This window comes from Delphinapterus leucas, chromosome 17 (assembly GCF_059928025.1).
Source record: "Delphinapterus leucas isolate spDelLeu-1000000601 "Yukka" chromosome 17, BTC_Dleu_Yukka2, whole genome shotgun sequence".
Classification (NCBI taxonomy): Eukaryota; Metazoa; Chordata; class Mammalia; order Artiodactyla; family Monodontidae; genus Delphinapterus; species Delphinapterus leucas.
In genome coordinates, this window is record NC_143145.1 from 80,065,071 (window position 1) to 80,078,529 (window position 13,459).

Genomic DNA, 13,459 nt, shown 5'->3' on the forward strand with positions numbered 1-13,459 from the left:
GTCGTTTAAGACTAGGAGAGGTGGCTGTTTTATCTAAACAAAGAGAGTCAAGGAAAACGAAGAAACAGAAGAATATGACCCAAGCGAAAGAACAAGATAAAAGCTCTGTAAAAAAAGACCTTAATGAAAGTGATTTACCTGATAAACAGTTTAAATTACAGTCATAAAGATGCTCACCAAGCTCGAAAGAACGATGGATGAACAAAGTAAGAATTTCAGAAGATACTGAAAATATAAGGCGCCAAGTAGAAATCATAAGGCTAAAAAATACAATAACTAAAAAACACAACAGAGGAGTTCAACAGCAGACTAGACAAAGCAGAAAAAAGGAAGAAATGAATCTGAAGAAAGGAAGAAACAAAGCAGAAGACAGGGCAGTGTAACTCATCTGATCAGAGCAGCAAAAAGAAAAAAGACTGAAGATAGCTTAAGAGAGGTATGAGACAACATGCTAACCAACATTTGCATCGTAAGGTTCTCTGAAGGAAAGGAGAGAAAGGCAGAAAACTTACGTGAAGGAAGTTTCCTTCACATAAGAAAGAAGAAACAATGGCTGAAGATTTCCCTAATTCTGGGAAGGAAACAGACATCTAGATCCAGGAAGTTCAGGGAGTTCCAAAAAAGAGATGAAGATACCCACACCAATACATATTATAATTAAAATATCAAAACGAGGAGAGAATCTTAAAAAGTGACAGGAGAAAAACAACTTGTTATGTACAAGAGAACTCCCAAGAGACTCTGAGCAGACAGGCCAGAAGGAAGTGGCAGGATATAACTCAAAGCGCTGAAAGAAAAAACTGCCGCCAAGAACACTCCACTCAGGGGACTTCCCTGGTGGCACAGTGGTTAAGAATCCACCTGCCAATGCAGGGAACATGGGTTTGAGCCCCGGTCCGGCAAGGTCCCATATCCCGCGGAGGAACTAAGCCCACGCACCACAACTAGCGAGCCTGCGCTCTAGAGCTCGCGAGCCACAACCACTGAGCCCACGTGCCACAACTACTGAAGCCCACGCGCCTAGAGCCTGTGCTCCGCAACAAGAGAAGCCACCGCAAGGAGAAGCCTGCGTACCGCAACAAAGACCCAACACAGCCAAACATAAATTAAATCTTTAAAAAAAAATACTCCACTCAGAAAAGTTGTCCTTCAGATTTGAAGGCAAGGTAAAGAGTTTCTCAGACAAGCAAAAGCTAACAGAGTTCATCACCACTAGACCAGCCTTATAAGAAATTTTATAGGGATTTAAGTTGAAACAAAAAGGTGCTAATTAGTAACAGGAAAACATAAAGTATCAATCCCAATGGTAAAAGTAAATATATTAAAAAATTCAGAGTAACCTAAAGCTGTAAACATGGTGGATTAATCACAAAGCTGGAATAAAGGTTAAAAGACAAAACAAAACACAACTACAACCATTTGTTAAGGGAAACACAGATAAACGGATGTATACTGTGACATCAAAAGTATAAACGGGGGTGGGGGATGTAAAAATGTGGTCACAAGGATGCCCACCTTGCCACTTTTATTCAACATACTCTGGAAGTCCCAGCCAGAGCAACTAGGCAAGAAAAAGAAATAAAAGGCACCCAAATTGGAAAGGAATAAGTAAAACTGTCAGTATTTGCAGGTAAAATGTTACTAATACGTAGAAAAGCTGAAAGAATCACCAAAAAACTGTTAGAACTAATAAATTCAGTAAAGGTGGAAGATACAAAACCGATACACAAAAATCTGTTGCCTTTCTATACACTAGCAATTAACTACCAGAAACAGAAATTAAGAAAACAATCCCATTTACAACTGCATCAGAGAAATAAATTTAAATAAGGAGGTGAAAGACCTGTACACTGAAACTACAGCACACTGATGAAAGAAATGAAAGACAACACAAATAAATGGAAAGATATTCCATGCTCCTGGGCTGGAGGAATATTGTTAAAATGTCCATACTATCCAAAGTAATCTAAAGAGTTAATGCAATCTCTGTCAAAGTTGCAATGGCATTTTTAAAAGAAAGAAAATAAACGACCCTAAAATTTGTATGCAATCATAGAAAACCCCAATAGTCAAAGCAAACTTGAGGGAAAAAACAAAGCTAGAAGCATCACACTTTCACTTCGAACTATATTACAGAGCTATAGTAACTGAAACAGTATGATACTGCATAAAAACACACACATAGGCCAACAGAAGAGAATAAAGAGCCCCAAAACAAACCCACGCATGTATGGTCAATTAATTTGTGAGAAAGGTGTCAAAAATATACAATGGGAAAAGTACATTCTCTTCAGTAAATGGGAAAACTGGACAACCGCATGGAAAAGAATGAAATCTGACCCCTATCTTACACCATACACAAATATCAACTCAAAATGTATTAAAACTTGAACATAAGACCTGAAACCATAAAATTTCTAGAAGGAATCATTGGCAATGAGCCACTTGACATTAGTCTTGGTGATGACTATTTTGATTTAACACCAAAAGCAAAGGCAACAGAAGAAAAATAAACAAGTGGTACATCAAACTAAAAAGGTTCTGTACAGCAAAGGAAACAATAAATTGAAAAGGCAACCTACCAAATGGTAGAAAATATTTGCAAATCATGCATCTGATAAGGATTAACAGCCAAGCTAAAAAAGGAACTCATATAACTCCACAACGAAAAAAATAAAATAAAAAACACAATTAAAAAAAGGGCAGAGGATCCGAACAGACATTTTCCCAAAGAAGACATACAGATGGTCAACAGATACATGCAATGGTGTTCAACATCATCACGGAAATGCAAATCAAAACCACAGTGAGATTATCACCTCACAGCACAGGAAACAATTGAAATGCTCTATCAGAGAAGTAATCTAAAGTACTTCCATATGGTAGTAAAGTAAAAACCTTCTTAAGGTCCTAAAACATCGCGTCTTCAAGTCCATAAGGATAACCTGGAAATCTTGTTAATAACAGATTCTTGAGTCCTGGCCCCAGAAACTAAAAGAGTAGAGTCCAGAAATCTGCCCTTTAACCCTTTGTATACCATCAGCGTCCAATGGACACAATTTTAAATTCTGAGTTTCTTTTTTCAGAAGTTCTATTTCACGACTTTTATTCTTTCTTAGACAAAAGAAAGGGAGGGAGGGATGAAATGGAAAAAAAAATCTTTAAATAGAGTAAAATCACCCTACCTTACAAATATCACAAGGGTTCAACTGGACTCCTTTATAAATCTAAGATGCGTTACGGAATCTTAGTGAACTTATTTTTCCCATATCTTGAAACAGTTCTGCTACTGTATCTAGGAATTACTTAATCATTATTCATCCGTTATTCCCAAGTATGCTAAAGAAAAAACTAAAATGACAATAGGAACAAAAAGTAGAATCATTCTTATTCATTCTAGGAATACATTATGTCATCCTTCAGTATGTGTTGCCCAAAGTACTGCGTCCTCTTCCAAAAATGTATGAAGTCTGGAGACACCATCTTTGTAGCCTTTTTTCTAAACTGTATTCTTTGAACACAGTAGAAAATGTGGGATTTTTCATTTTTCACCCATGATGGCACAGAGAATAAACTGGAGAAAGACATTAGACAAATCAGAAATGAATACAAAGAAACAAACAGCTGTACTCTAGACTTTTATGATAATGAGGGAATTGATCAAAAGCAAACCTCAGACTATGAGTTTTCAGATGAAGATATCCTAATTGAAATTCCTCAAACTTAAAGATCAATGAGTAAACAATATGCCTATACTTAATTTAAAAAATACAATTTTTCAGTTAGTCATTCTGAAGAAAGCACTTTATCATGCAATATTTTGAAACAAGTCCCTAGATCCTGTTTAAAAGGATATTTACCATCTTCTTTCCTCTTTTATATCTATACAGCAAAACTTACTAGATTTGGTTTGTAAGTAGCCAAATGAAGGCAGGTAGTTAAACAAAGGTGACCAGATGAAAATAGCAACGTAGAGAAATTTTAAAAAATCTGTTGCACTGACTATTCTAATTGGTATTTATAAAAGTATAAATGAAAATTCTTTGCAAATGTAAGTCAGATGGTCATCCCTGCAAAATCATGAACCATGAAAGTTTGCAAAAATACTGCATTTTGACAACGCAAGTACAAAAATTACTGAACAGTAACGTTAGAACCTATTAGAGATGGATATGAAATCTAAAATCCAGTATTGTGTTTTGACAACCAAGTGCATGAAAAAAACCTAAAAGTAATGATAAGCTAAGATATATTAGAGATGTAACTGAAATCTGGAACAATATTTATAAAAAGGATATCTCCCAACTGTATGGATGACAGTTGATGAGCAATTAGTTGCACTCAAAGATGTTGCCTGTTTCAGCTATATATACCTTCAAAACCAGGAAAACTTAGAACAAAATTTTTGGTTTCTTATGTTCAAATTGTTATTAAAATTCTGTTTCTAGTAAAACCGTGTTTCCCTGTGCCTTTATTTTCATTTCTGCAAGTTATTCATAAAATGACCTAAATTATAAAAAATATTCACTGGACCCAGATGATAAATAGTAATGATCATGTTTTCTAGTACACTGTGGATTCATAAGCATTCCAGACGATTCACATATGGTGTCAAGCAACACACTGTGATAAAGTCCTAAACAGTCTTCATGGCAGTGTTTCTCAAACTTGGCTCACCATCAGATCAGAATTATTTGGGCACTAGTTAAAAATACTTTACCAAGCTGACACAGATTTCATGGAAGGACGTCGGAATTATTCTTTTAATAAATATCCCAGGAGACTATGATGATAAGCAATTGAGAAATATGGTCATATGAAGTCTACTCTAAGTATAACTTCTTTTTACCCATAAGATTCCATTTCCCACCTATTGAACTGGCAAAAATCCAAAGCTGAAAAACACTCTCCGATAATGAGGCTTTGAGAAACACTCATACATTACTGGTAAAAGTGTAAAGTAGTATAATTTCCACAAAGAGTGAGCTTGCAATATCTACTAAAATCGTACATGCAGATACCCTCCAACCCAGCAATACCACTTCAGGTTTTAGTCTATAAACGTACCTACATACAAAAAGCAACAAAGGTAACATTTTATTCACTGAAGCACCAACTGTAATAGCAAAATTCTTTAAACAAAGGAGGAAGTACTAGATACACAAAATAGTAAACGAGGTTGAAAATATTATCACATTAACTGGAAAAAACAAAGCATTATTTAGTGCAGTATATAAAGTATGCTCCAATTTGTGTTAAAAGGAATGGGGAACTTAAGGAACCAGAAAAAGAAACACAAACTAAACCCAAAGCTAGCAGAAGTAAGGAAGTAACAGAGATAAATAAAAAAGAGAAGAGAAAAAATAAAGAAAAATCAATGAAAACTAAATTTAGTTCTTTAAAAAGATCGAGAAAATCGACAAACCTTTAGCTAAATGGACTAGGAAATAAAAAGGGAAAACTCAACATGTTAAAATGAAAGTGGAAATACTAGCAGAGTTTCTACAGAAATAAAACATTAAGTCTCTCTACAAGAGAGCACTATAAACAACTGTACACTAAAAAATTGGATAAACTAGATGAAATGCACACATTCCTAGAAACACAAAACCTATCAAGACTAACTCAGAAAGAAACAAAATCTAAATAGACCCAAAACTAATAAAGAGACTGAATCAGTAATCAAAAACGTCTCAACAAGGAAAAGCCCTGAACCTGATAGCTTCATTGGTGAACTCTACTAAACACTTAAAGAAGAATACCAATTGTTCTCAAAATTTTGCAAAAAAATTGAAAAGGGGACACTTTCATTCTATGAGGACAGCATTACCCTGATACCAAAGCCAGACAAAGACACAAGAAAGCAAACTATAGACCAACACCCCTTATGAACACTGATGCAATCCTCAACAAAATACTAGCAAACCGAATTCAACAGCATGTTAAAAGGATTAGACACCTCTTAACAAATGGGATTTATTTCTGGAATACGAAGATGGTTCAACATATGAAAATTGTTCAAAGTAATACATATCAACAAAATGAAGTGCAAAAAACACAAGATCATCTGAATTGATGTAGGAAAAGCATTTGACAAAATTCAACACCGCTTTATGATAAAAACACACAACAGAATAGGAGTAGAAGAAAACAACTTCCACATAATAAAAGCCATATACGCAAAACCCACAGCAAACATCATACTCAATGGTGAAAGACTGAATATTTTTCCACTAAGGTCAGGAACAAGGCAAGCATGCCCACTTTCAACACTACTCTTCAACACAGTACTGCAAGTTCTAGCCAGAGCAAGAAAAAGAAATAAAAGGCATCCAAACAGGAAAAGAAGTAAAATTATCTCTGTTTTCAGATATGACCTTATATGTTTAGGTTTAAAAAACCTTAAAGACTCCACAAAAAAGCATGAAAACTAAAAAACAAATTCAGCAATGTAACAGGATACAGTCAATGCACAAAAATCAGCTGCATTTTTATACGTAAATAACAAGCAATCTGAAAAAACAAAAAACCAAATCCATTTACAATAGCATCAAAAAGAATAAACTACTTAACGAATCTAATCAAGAAGGTAAAAAACTTGTACAATGAAAACCACAAAACACTGCTGAAAGAAATTGAAAACAATCTTAGAAACAAAACTGGAGAACTCACACTTCCTGATTTCAAAATTTACTATAAAGCTGGAGTATTCAAAATGGTAACTACTGAAGCCCGCACGCCTAGAGCCCATGCTCTGCAACGAGAAGCCACCGCACTGAGAAGCCTGCGCACCACAACGAAGAGTAGCCCCGGCTCGCTGCAACTAGAGAAAGCCCACGTGCAGCAACAAAGACCCAACACAGCCAAAAATTTAAAAAAAATTTTTTTAAACCAATCAAAATGGTATAGTATTAGCATAAAGACAAACATAGACCAATGGAATAGAACAGACAGCCTAAAATAAACCCTCGTATACATGGTCAAATGATTTTTGACAAGGGTGCCAAGACCATTCAATGGAAAAGACAGTCTTTTCAACAAATGGTGCTGGGAAAATTGGATATCCACATGCAAAAGAATGAAGGTGGACCCTTACCTAACACAATATATACAAAAGTTAACTCAAAATGGATCCAGGATCTAAAGGTAAGACCTAAAACAATAAAACTCTTAGAAGAAAACACAGGACAAAACATTCCTGACATTGGATTTGGCAACGGTTTCTTCGATATGACACCAAAGGCACACGTCACAAAAGAAAAAATACATGTTGGACTTAATGAAAATTTTAAAAAATTTGTGCATCAAAGGACACTATCAAGAGCGTAAAAAGGCAACCCACTGAATGCGAGAAAATATTTGCAAATCATGTCTGATAAGGGATTAACATCCAGAATATTTAGAGAACTCCTAAAACAACAAAAAAAAACAAAATCGGCAAAGAACATGAATAGACATTTCTCCAAAAAATATAGAGGAACAGCCAAGAGGCACATGAAAGGGTGCTCAACATCACTAATCATTACGGAAACGCAAATCAAAACTATGAGATCCCACCTCACAGCCACTAGAGTAACAACTATCAAAAAAGAAAACAAGTGTTGGCGAGGATGTGGAGAAATTAGAACCCTTATTCACTGTTGGCGGGAATGGAAAATGGTACAGGTGCTATAAAACACAGTATGGCAGTTCCCCCCATAATTAAAAATAGAACGCTGTATGATCCAGCAATTCCATTTCTGAGTATACACCCAAAAGAACCGAAATCTGGATCTGAAGAGGTATCTGTATACCTACATTCACAGCAGCATTACTCGCAACAGCTCAAACGTGGAAGCAACCCAAGTGTCTATCGACAGATGAATGGATAAACAAAATGTCAACACATATATATGCGCGCGCGCACACACACACAACGGAACTTTATCCTACCTTAAAAATGGAAGGAAACTCTGCAATGTACTATTGATACAACATGGATGAACCTTGAGGACATCACGCGAAGCGAAATAAACCAAACACAAGCAAGACAAATACGTGATCCCACTTTACATGAGGTACTTGCAGTATCAAAATCATAAAGACACAAAGTACAGCGATGGTTGCCAGGGGCTGGGGGGAGGAGAGAATGGGGCGTTACTGTTTAATGCGCAGAGACTTCCAGTGTTAAGATGAAAAGACTCAAGGGGATGGACGGTGGTGATGGCTGCACACCAATGTCAGTGTATTTAATATCTCTGAACTGTACACTTAACAATGGTTAAGATGGTAAAATTTACGGGTACTTTACCACAATAAAAAAAAAAGAAAAGAAAAACAACAGAAGGGGGGAAAATATATTTATAGGTTTGTACAGGTATAAAATATCCCTGGAACGATACCTAAAAAATGCCGAACAGTTGGCTCCTACAGGAAGAGAATATGGTTGGCTAGAGAACCTTGAAGGAAGGAAATTTTACACTGTATACCCTTTTTTTGCTTAAATGTTGAGCCCTGTAACTGCTTACCTCCTCAGAAACTAAATAAATGTGCAAAAACTCTTGGCAGCACTTGGAAAGAAATGAATAAATGTGAATATAACTATGACTAGATGTAACAGTTGTTTTTTTTGGGGGGGGAAATCTTTCTTTTTAGAAACTTACGGCATTTACTACCTAAAGAAGTACCTAAATCCGACAAAAAAACAGGAAAGAAAAAACAGTTGAGTCATGCTCAATTAAAGGAACTGTTTACTGAATAGTAGACTCAACCGCCAACTATTAGTAAATGCTTCCTCTTTTAGTCACGATTCTCATATCCTTTCTTATAATGCCCAAACGTAACTAAAAATTAATGGTGCCAAAATTAAATGTGAATTATAATAGAATGACTCTTTCCTGAACCTATTAAAAGACATTCCAACACCATTGTAAAGCAATTATACTCCAATAAAGATGTAAAAAAAAAAAAAAGACATTCCATATCCTTATTTTTATTCTGCAGCACAAACTATCTGATCTATAATATTTACACACCGTTCAAAGAACAGAAGTTCGTAGAACGAAGGTGGTAACAGAGAAAATGAAAAAACAAACAAACACATTTTTACCGTTTGCCCTCAACCTCAAAGAGAAAAACTTAAAAGAATGGACACATTTTATTTCACCATTTGTAATATACTGGCGATAAAGCTAACCAGGCTGCGGCTGGGTTCCCCTGTAACTTTCCTTCTTAATCAACTGTTTCTTCTTTGAAACAACTGGATGTTGTGAGATTCGTAAACCAAACATACTTCCTAAGAGAGGTACATAATATTAAAAATAACCGTGAACGGCTGTGCAGATAATATACACAGGCCAGATAAACCTAGAAATCTCCCGTTAAAAACTAGCACCTTAGGAGACTCCCTGCTTAAATTAATCCATTTTGGTAAAAAGGGAAAACTTTATCCACATCTACATGCCTCCGCCTGCCCCGTATTACAAGGGAATCCTGAAACGAAAGCTGAGAATCGCGACCCTCGAGGGAGGATTCCTGCTGAGCGCACCCTGCTGGGGGCACTTCTCCCTTTCCTCCAACTTCTCCAGAAGCCAGCGCCCCGCGAACACCTCTCCCCCTCCCCCTCCCGAAAGGCAAGGCTTCGCCCGCGCAACGAACACCTCCTTCCTCCATCCACGTCCCAACGTTCCCAAGCGGCCACCGAGGAAGGCGACGCAGCCCAGCCCGGGGACGCGGCACCGGGACGGCCCGCAGCCGGCGACTCTCCCCTCACCGGCCCCGGGTAGCTCACCCGACACGAACAAAAAGGGTCGAGGCGGACGGGGACTGGGGGCGGCGGGCGTCGCCCCCGGCCGGGCCCCAGGCTCGCCCTCCACCCCCGGACGGAACCCCGGAACCCACAGGGTCGTGGGCTCTCGGAGGGCACCGCTCGCGCAAACTTTCGCCCCGGGCCCGGCCGGGCGCCGGGAAGGGCGCGGAGCGGAGCCCACAGAGGGGAAGGCGGCGCGAGACGCCCTCCGCCCAGCTGCCCGGGGCCCCACGCCCGCGCCCGAGACGCCGTGTGAGAGTCCCCCAGTTCCCCGCCCAGGGCTGCTCACCGAGGCCGCAGGCACGCACACGCTGCAGCCGCCGCCGGTCACTGGCTCAGACTTCCGAGACCCAGAGAGAGAAGGACGCCGCGCGTCCCCGCCTTCCGCCCGCGCCTTCCCCCCACGCCTTCCGTCTCCGCGCTCGGTCAGGTGACCCGCTCCCCATGGTAACAGGGCGGGGGCGGGGCGAGGCGTGCGCCTGCTCTGCCGCTCCCGCCCACCTGCTCCGCTCTCCGGACAGTTCCCTGCCTAACGGCCGGGAGCCCCCAGCTCACTGCTGATCATCCGCCCTCACGGTCACTTAGTCCCCCATCACCTCCGACACATCGAGAGGCCCGAGAACCTACCGTTCGCCCATTTCCCAGCCAGCCCTAAACTTCCACCACACCCACGGGCTCCGCAACGTTCCTCCCACTAACCCTTCTCGACTCCTGCCTTCTTTGCGTTACAACTTTTTTCTTTGGCATTTATTACTCTTTGTCCGTCTGAGCTGAAGTTTGCTGGTTGTTGAAGGTTATGTGTGGTAGTGCACAAAAGTAATAGCTTTATCCTAATACAAAAACTGAAAAACTATTTCTTAAGGGCTACGTTCCAAGCACTGTCCGAAGAACTTGATGTATAGAGCAGTCTTATTTGGTCCTTACATCAAAGACAGATACAACATCTTCTTTAACATGCAAAGACACTGAGGCACAGTTTGCCTAAGTTTTCTGTACTTACCATGGAGTAACAGAGTACTTGACAAAATAGCATTAACTTAGAAGCATTTTATTTCTAGCTAAATTATTTAGTGCAATAATTTAATCTATGGTAAAATAAAAACCTGAGCATAAAAGAGATGACAATAAGATGAAAACTTTGCCCTCAGAGAGTTTGTGGTCTGATAGACCTTTTAAAATAATTGCAATGGAAAAAAAATTGCAATGGGAAGGAACAAAACTGGTTTTGTTCACAGGTGACATGGTTATGTAGAAAGTACCAAAGAATTGACCAAAAAAAAAACCAACCCTAAAACTAATGAGCAGTTATAGCAAGGTTGCAGGATTCAAGGTTAACATATAAAAGCCAACCACTTTCCTCTATAACAGCAATAAACAACTGGAATTCGAGATTAAGGACACAATATCACTGATATTAGCACAAAAACAATGAAACAATACTTAGGTAAAACTCTAACAAAATATGTACAAAATTTATATGAGAAAAACTATAAGATTCTGATGAAAGAAACCAAAGAAGATACAAATAAATGCAAAGACAGTCCACATTCATGAATAGGAAGACTTGTTATTGTCAAGATGTCAGTTTTTCCCAACCTGATTTGACACAATCTCAGTCAAAATCCCGGCAAGTTATATTTTGGATATGAACAAACTGATTAGAAAGTTTGTATGGAAACACAAAAGTCCCAGAAGAGCCAACCCAAACTGGAAGAAGAAGAACAAAGTCACGGGCCTGTGTGTGCCCAACGTCCAAACTTACTATAAGGCTGCAGTAGGGACTTCCCTGGTGGGGCAGTAGTTAAGATTCCACCTGCCAATGCAGGGGACACAGGTTCGAGCCCTGATCCGGGAAGATCCCACATGCCGCGGAGCAACTAAGCCCATGCGCCACAACTACTGAGCCTGAGCTCTAGAGCCCGCGAGCCACAACTACTGAAGCCCGCGCGCCTACAGCCCATGCTCCGCAACAAGAGAAGCCACCGCAACGAGAAGCCCGTGCACCGCAACGAAGAGTAGCCCTCGCTCACCACAACTAGAGAAAGCCCGCGCACAGTAACAAAGACCCAACAGCAGGGCTTCCCTGGTGGCGTAGTGGATGAGAATCTGCCTGCCAAAAAAAAAAAAAAAAAAAAGGCTGCAGTAATCAAGACTGTGGGGTATCAGCAATAGAAATATCGATCAATGGAACAGAATACAGAGCCCAGAAACAGACTCTCACAAATACATTCAATGGATCTTTGACAGAGGAGCAAACGTATTCAATAGACAAAGGGTAATCTTTTCAACAAATGGTAGTGGGACAACTGGACCTCCTCATGCAAAAGAAAAAAAAATTTTTTTAAAGAATCTAGACACAGAACTTATCACTTTCACAAAAATTAACTTGAAATAGATCATAGGCCTAAATTTATAACTCAAAACGATAAAATTTCTGGAAGGTAACACAGAAGGAAATCTAGGTGACCTCTGGTTTGATGATAACTTTTTAGATACAACATCAAAAGCACAATCCATGACAGAAAAAACTGACAAGTTAGACTTCATTAAAATTTAAAAATTCTTCTTTATGAAAGACACTGTTTAGAGAACGAAAAGACAAGCCACAAACTGGGAGAAAATATTTGCAAAATACATACCTGCTCAAAGACTTGCAGCCGTGGAGGACATGAAGAAACCTTAAATGCATATTGTGTGTGAAAGAAACCAGTTGAAAAGGCTACCTTTTATATGATTCCAATCATGTGACGTTCTGGAAAAAGGCAAAATGATAGCAGCAGTAAAAAAAGATCAGTGGTTGCCAGGGGTTTGGAAAATACGGGGAAGGATAAGGTAGGTGAAGCACAGGGGATTTTTTTTTTTAGGATGGTGAAGCTATTCTGTATGACACTATAATGGTAGATACATGACATTATGGACAATACGTGGTATAATTATATATGTATATATATATTTAGTCTTTCAAAAACCCTTGGAGTTTCATGAGTGCCAGTGTGTCCTTGTTATGCTAAGGAGGTAGCTCATGGCTGAAATGTGGGTGGGGGAATAGGGGCCCTAGAAAGCTTCATGATGTCGGCTGGTCACCAGAAAGACCAAGCACAAGATTACAAGGTTGGTACTTTCAGGCCCACTCCCCAACCTTCAGGAAGGGGAGGGTGCTGAAGAGTGAGTTCCTCTATGGGCCAGTAATTTACTCAATCACGCCTACGTCATGAAACCCCAAATAAAGAGTCTGAACACCAGTGCTTGATGGAGCTTCCTGATTATAGTGAACATATCAAGGTACCAGGAGAGTGACGCACCTCCAACTCAGGAGACTGAGGCTTCTGCGCTTGGGACTCTTCCAGACCTTGTCCTGTGTATCTCTTCACCTGGCTATTTGTGTACTTTATAATAAAACCGTAATCCAAAGTCTAGTGCTTCCAGTGAGTCACTCTAAGCACCAAATTTGAAGGTGCATTGTGGGAATCACCAGATTTATAACCAAGCTGGACAGAAGTGCTGACATCATGAGGATGCCATCTGTGGCTCCTGTGTGATATGGGTGCAGTCTTGTTAGAGACCTTGTCCTTAACCTGTAGGATCTGATACTATAACTCTGGGTAGCTAGGGCCAGATTGAATGAAACTGTAGGACACCCAGGTGGTGTCAAAGAATTGTTGATGGAATGGA

General features: G+C 39.4%; 1 protein-coding gene across 3 annotated transcripts in view; it reads right to left on the bottom strand.

Annotated features, from left to right (window-relative positions):
• SDCBP (syndecan binding protein) overlaps positions 1-10,195 on the bottom strand; it is a 32,151-nt gene extending 21,956 nt beyond the window's left edge. For 2 of the 3 annotated variants that reach the window (XM_089899136.1, XM_022556858.3), the window contains exon 1: positions 10,077-10,172. The gene's annotated coding sequence lies outside the window, so the exon portion shown is untranslated. Of the gene's footprint in view, positions 1-10,076 lie in introns of all 3 variants that reach the window. The other variant, XM_022556857.3, reaches the window with a different exon arrangement.
• Between the last annotated feature and the right edge of the window lie 3,264 nt (positions 10,196-13,459).